Below are 7500 nucleotides of genomic sequence, written 5' to 3' on the forward strand. Positions count from 1 at the left end.
TAAGGTTGTACATTTAAGTCAATACACACTCCAGTCAGTAATTCAAATAGCTTTCCTTACAATTAACATCATGAATGACATTTGCATGATTTAAGATGAAATGGGAACGTACAGTATTATATGAACTTCAAATGCCAACTATAGCATCCATGACAACTTTTCTCTAAATCGTTTTACAATTGGCATGATTTGAAATGAAATGAGAATGTACAGTATTATATGGAATTCAATTGACAACTTTTCTATAAATCGTTTCTATAAATGAGAACTTTATCATAACTGACTACCTTCCTCTAGGGGTCACATGCATGATACAGTACAATTTCGGTGATGCTGTAATCATCAGATCTTCGAATAAATAAAAAAAAGTAAAATTGCAATCATCAAATCTTCGCATAAAAATGGGCAATGAAAAGCAATTGTTCGGTGCAAAGGTGAGAACGAAAGTCTATTTCATCTAGAGAGAGAAAAATATAAAAGGTTTAGATGAGGCTTCTAATTTATCAAGAGGACGAGCAAGATGAAAACAAAGTAGTGCTGGATCGAGAGGAATGGAATAAAGAATCAGGTGCGATTAAAGATAAAGACGTTCAGGTAAACGACGGAGATTTTGCAAGGATTTCGTTTGGGATCCTTCGCGTCCTAAGGACTGCTGGTGGGTGGGTGCCGGGGAGGGGGTTGGACTATCAAGCAGGTTGAATGGAAGGAGTGGATGGTAAACAAAGATGATGATGACTTTAATCAAGGTAAAATGTCGACTGCTTGAAGATCAGACTCAAGGGTAATGGGGATATCACGTAGAAATACGAGAGAGGAAGATGAAATTATGGAAAGGAATTATGGAAATCATGGGGAAGGAAAGTTCATCTCCCATGAGAGGTTTTTAAACAATATTAAAAAAAACGAACGAGAAAAATTTCCTTTTTGAAACATCTTTTTTTTTCGTTCAAATTTTTAAAAATATTTTTATGATTATGAAGGTGAAAAGATTCATTTGTAGATATAAATTCTTAAACAGAAATCGGCATAAGAAGTGCTGACAGATCGCAATCTTGTCATTTGCATGTATGCAGACGACAGAAAAAATGAAAAAAATAAAAAACAGAGCTAAACCATTCCAAGAGTTTACAATGCTAATATCGGACTGAGAAAGCATGTGTTTGTGAACTGCCTGCTCGTAAATTCCTGAGATGTATGGTAGTATTGCATCAGCCAGGTTTTTCTGCAATGGCCCCTAGTTTAGGTTAGGTTATGTTAGGTTATATTGCATGTCTATCCTAATTTGAGAGTGTGAAACATAATGAAATAATTTTCAAGTAAATTCTATGGTTAGTTTTTGAACTAAGGCCTCCCGCTTTTTTCAGGGAAAGGTCCTGTTATTCAGTTACATCTCGAGAACATGCTATGCTGCCCCCCACCCCCCAGGTTTGCACAGGTGAAAAAAAGGCATTGGGCAATGAAGAAGCATCAGTTGTTTGATGACATTACTGCTGGGATGCTGTGTGCTCTATCGGTAAGAGATTCAACTCAGGGGCTGACAAAAGAGGGATGGCAGATCTCCCGGTTTCTTAGCAAGTGGGAGAGAGAATGACTTAGCTTACTTTAAATAAACAGGGCTTGCCGAAGAGATCTGTCTGAGGAAAGGAAGAAATCTGATGGATGAAGTTCACTGGTGTTTATGAACAAGGAATAGGGTATCGTGACCTATAGAAATACACTAAAGTTAAACTACGTGGCATGCACGAACTTAGAGAATCTTTACGATACAATTGGCAAAGATGCAATGTGGGTACATCAGATCTAGACTGTCCCTTGGTGAGGTTGAAGCTTATATAAAAATACGTAAAAGAAATTGTTACATTTAGTAGCTATGGGTGAAAGTGTGCACTTCTACCGTATTTTAAGCTTTCTGTCTAACATCGCATCAAAAAATACAAATAAATATAGTAACTGTGGATTTTTTCCCATACACCCAAAATATTAAATTATCGTCAATTTTGAAACAGCTCTAGAAAGTTTAGAAGCACTGGTCAAATATGAATAGAACATATTTTAAAAATACTAATGACCTTTCAGAAACTAAATGACCCGTAGATTTCTGTAAGATGTCATTTGGAAATACTACATTCTAGAATAGCGAAAATCTTCCGGATTTGAACGCGGTAGCTAATACTTAGATTAAAATCTGCGATACATTATTATAATGTCAATTTTTGAAAACTAATATAGTTTTTCTTAAACTGCTTTCCTTTATGCTCTCGTAGGAGAGAATATCCCTACAAGCCAAATGCTTCTCGCGTACATATCGAGAATAGATCAATTTTCAAACTTGACTGTTTTCGGTCAGAGTGAATTCCTATCCGTCTCTGATTTTTCAATGTTTTTATACTGGAAACTTTTGAAATAGTACTCCCAAATACACAATCATAACATATCAAGACACATAAATATATGTATACGTGTATATATATCGTATACACTACTTTATAATACGAATATACACGAACACAACAAACATACTATACAGTCTCCCATCTTCTAGGGTGATTCCCAGGGTAAGAAACGAAATCCCCCATTGGGGAATCCCCCTATCTTCTCTATCACAAAAGAAGAAGAAGAAGAAGAAGAAGAAAAAGAGGAAGAAGAAGAAGAAAGGAATAATCCCTGGGCAAAGATTTGTTTCGGCACTGACTGACGGCGCGGAAGGAACCTGATGGGACTATGTGATCGTACGCTCCTTCCCTCCCTAGGCTGTTTATTCTCCCTTCCAATCTATTTATCTATCTCTGGTGGCGTTTTTATTAATATTTTCGTTATTCCCTTCACTTATCTAGTGGCATCGCATTCTGTCTTATTTTTTATTTTAGTTTCGAGTCTGGTTACGCAAGGTGTTTGTCTTTTTTTTTTTTTTTTTTTTTGGTCAATTTCGATTCATTTTGTCAATTTTGTTTCTGGTTTAATGGCGTCGTCAGTCGCATTTCTTTTATTTACCGATATTCTCCTTTTAGATTTCCGTTTCTTAATCTCCATCTTTATTTTAATATTATTACTTCAACTCCCCTTTTTTATTTATATATACTTTTTTGTGGTTACGGGTACAACTTTTTTTAATCTAATCTTCTTTTCTTCCTTTATGCCTCTTTTATATTCCATAATCCTTCTTAAACACTGACTATGCGGTTCTTATTTTACTTCTGCATTAACTACAAAGTTTTCGTCTGAATTTCTGTAATGATACTATGATCAATTGGGCGAATTTTCAATAATAAATCCATAATTCATTATTTGTATTATATTTACAACGACTTGGAAATTAGAAGAATGCTGCCCGAATAAAAAAAAAACTATAACTCCGCCCATCACTACTTAACTGTGTATATAGAGCTCTGTAAACTTTGTTTATACCCTTATACCCAGTGTGAACTTGAAAATGTAGAATAAACTATGAAAGTACTTGTTCCAAGTCCCGGTTTTCACTCGCCTTCTTAGGTGGATTTCATGATGTTCTCAAGTACGTGGACTTTCGTGCTATATATATAATATATATATATATTATATATATATATATATATATATATATATATATATATATATATATATATATATATATATATATATATATATATATATATATATATATATATATATATATATATATATAGTATATAATATATATATATATATGTTAAAATGTTAAAATCTACTGTGCGTTTTTAATGCGAAAGCTCACGAGGTTTTGTACATACAATCGTACGTGTTTTTTATATATAAAACCTTAACGTGTTTTTTTATATTTCAAAACTGTTTTCTTCTGATGTCAAAAATTACGTTTTTTACATTCATACTTAGTGTCTTTTAAATCAAAATTTATGTTTTTTTTTTAAACGTAGTATGTACTTGATATCAAAGCTCACGGGTGTTTTTTTTAATAGCAGACCACACTATAATAATAATATATATATATATATATATATATATATATATATATATATATATATATATATTATATATATATATATATATATATATATATATATAGTGTGGTCTGCTATTAAAAAAACACCCGTGAGCTTTGATATCAAGTACATACTACGTTTAAAAAAAAAACATAAATTTTGATTTAAAAGACACTAAGTATGAATGTAAAAAACGTAATTTTTGACATCAGAAGAAAACAGTTTTGAAATATAAAAAAACACGTTAAGGTTTTATATATAAAAAACACGTACGATTGTATGTACAAAACCTCGTGAGCTTTCGCATTAAAAACGCACAGCAGATTTTAACATAGGCAAAAAAAAAAAAAAAAAAAAAAAAACTACAACAGGTGTTGACAGCAAATAAACACTGGACATTCCACACAGTCACGTGGGAGGGTTTGGCGCTGAAGAAGTACTCTTGAGTAAAGCGTGGAAAACAGATAAAAACAAATAAAAACCAAACGAACAAGGACACACACAATATCACCCACCTTGTTAGAAAGACATTGGGTAAGTAACAAAAGACATAGATATGATATTGATCCAACATCACACAGGAGACGAAGAAATATACACAGCAGACTAGTTTACGTTCTTGATCGACAGACAGATGTGAAGTTAACTACTTTGCACAAATACATGACACGCACATAGTATATACATAATATATGCATACATATTGTATGTATGTATGTAGTATGTATCTATATACATATATATATATATATATATAATATATATATATATATATATATATATAATATATACATATATATATACATATAGTATACAGTGATATATATGTATATATATATTCACTAAATATATAACATCAAAAATACACAGCTGTATATATATATATATATATATAATTATATATATATATATATATATATATATATATATATATATAAAGGGCTGAACCTCTTCATACTCGAGTCAGTCCCTCAGACGTTCCCCTCGCAAAAAAAAAAAAAAAAAAAAAAAAAAGGAATTTCTGGGGAAAAGATTCACCTTCTCTTTATATTTATTTTTTTTTTACGACGGGGAAGTTTGGACAAATGAAAAAGTCGGCAGTAGCCATCTGCCATATCTCAGATGGCGTGCGGATTCTCGCCTCACAATTCCCTTTTCTTCCTCTCTGCTTTCCTCGCTTTCATTCTCTCCCTATATCAGAGATCTCTCCATTTCTATCTCTCAGGTGCTTCTCCTGTTCTCGTTTCGTTTCTATTTCACCCCTCATTATTCCCTTTTCTCTCATTCCTCCTCTTTATTCGCTTCTTGCCCTTCACCCCTTTCCGTGCCCTCTCAACATTCTTCTCATTTCACTCCTATTCTGCTTTCATTCGTCCTTCTCTTCCCTCTCATCTACTTTCTCTCCCATTTCCTCTCCCTCTCGGCTTATTCCTCGCTTTCTACGTATATTCTTTCATTCATTTCTTCTGCGGCATCTATTCCCTATTATCTTATTCCTTCTTCGTTTCCAGAGTCCTAATTTGAATCCTCTACTTCGCTCCATCCTTTATTTCTACCTCATTCCACTTCCTTCCCAACCCCCATCCATTCTCTACTTACTCTGCCTCTTTTCCTCTTGATTTTTCTTCCCACTCCATTCGTGAAGCTGCTCTCTCATTCCCTATCTCATTCATTTCCCCCTCTTCATCCTATTTCTCCTGCTTTCTCTCTCATTCCTCCTAAGTTTCAACCATTTTGTCAACCATTTGATGTCTGCGGTTTTCTGTTTACTTTTTTACATATTTTTTGGATATATCTATCTATCTATCTATCTATATACAAGAAATATATCTATATCTACCTCTCTATATCTATATATATGTACATGTACCTATATCGATATCCGAATACAGTATATGTACATAAAGTATACAGTGCTGTTTTTTCCTACCAATATTTTTCCATCTAGATATCAACTAAAAAAATAGAAACTTAATACATGATGTTCAGAATCGTATAAATGTATTTAGTAAAGTTTAAAGCATTTGACTGAGACGTGTGTATTTCATATTGGTAACATATCACACACATATATACTTATATATACATATATATGTATGTATGTGTGAGTGTGATATATTACTAATATGATATACATTCGTCACGATGAAGTAAAATGAAATTTCCCATAATATTTTGACATGATCACTAACACACACACACACACACACACAATATATATATATTTATATCAGTAATGCTTTACTGTTAGATCTGTTACTTTTCTCAAAACTGAAAATAAATTTGCCATAAAAATTAAACACACTTATTTAGCTTTATAACCTGCGTTATTCGACACATTATTATTTACCTCAAGCATTATAATTATTTATAATATATAAGAGATCATGCAAGCAGCATATCCATGCAAGAAAGCCTACAAGCAATTGTGCGTGAGAATAAAAGATCCGTTTACGGTAATACAGCACTTGGAATGATATCATATATCCATATTTTGAATGGTACATGTGACGAGATTTTGCAATATATTTTAACAAATAACAATATTTTCAATACTTGTTTTAAAATGTGCGAGGTTTGAAATTCCTCATGTAAAGAATGTTAATATATATCTGTAGTTGTTCTTGCAATAAATATTAACTCATTTGTGTAGTTATTTTTGTAAAAATCTTAACCCATTTCTGTAGTTGTTATTGTAATAAATATTAACCTATTTCTGTAGTTATTCTTGTAATAAATATTAGCACATTTCTGTAGTTATTCTTGTAATAAATATTAACCTATTTCTGTAGTTATTCATGTAATAAATATTAGCACATTTCTGTAGTTTTTCTCGTAATAAATATTATTCCATTTCTATAGTTATTCTTGTAATAAATATTAACTAATTTCTGTAGTTAATCTTGTAATAAATATATAAATATCAACCCATTTGTGTAGTGATTTTTGTAAAAATCTTAACCCATACCTGTAGTTATTCTCGTAATAAATATTTACCCCTTTCTGTAGTTATTTTTATAAGAAATATTAACCCATTTCTGCAGTTATTCTCGTAATAAAAATATTTACCCCTTTCTGTGGTTATTTTTGTAAGAAATATTAACCCATTTCTGCAGTTATTCTCGTAATAAATATTTATCCATTTCTGTAGTTATTCTTGTAATAAAAATTAACCCATTTGTGTAGTTATTCTTGTAAAAATCTTAACCCATTCCTGCAGTTATTCTTTACATTGAAGTCGTACATTATTTATGTAATATATATATATATATATATATATATATATATATGTATGTCGTATATATATATATATATATATACATATACATAAAAGAGTTATAAGTTAAACCAATGTTCAATTTAGCCATCTCGTCAAATATCCAACAAAACAGGAGCGTTCACCCTTGCGCGGCTGCGCGAATTTCCCCACGATACCATACACAAAATACCAGACACAGGACGACTCAAAAAGGCACAATACACAGTAAGGAGAAGAAGAAGGAGTAGGAGGAGGAGGAATACTGCGTTCTACCACGGACCTCAC

The 7500-nt window shown here is 31.7% G+C and overlaps 1 protein-coding gene across 9 annotated transcripts in view; it reads right to left on the minus strand.

The window, feature by feature from the left end:
* Positions 1–7500, minus strand: part of LOC135224670 (calbindin-32-like) — a 259533-nt gene that overhangs the window by 16156 nt on the left and 235877 nt on the right. The gene's annotated exons all lie outside the window — the stretch shown is intronic.

This window comes from Macrobrachium nipponense, chromosome 12 (genome assembly GCF_015104395.2).
Source record: "Macrobrachium nipponense isolate FS-2020 chromosome 12, ASM1510439v2, whole genome shotgun sequence".
In the NCBI taxonomy this organism is placed as follows: domain Eukaryota; kingdom Metazoa; phylum Arthropoda; class Malacostraca; order Decapoda; family Palaemonidae; genus Macrobrachium; species Macrobrachium nipponense.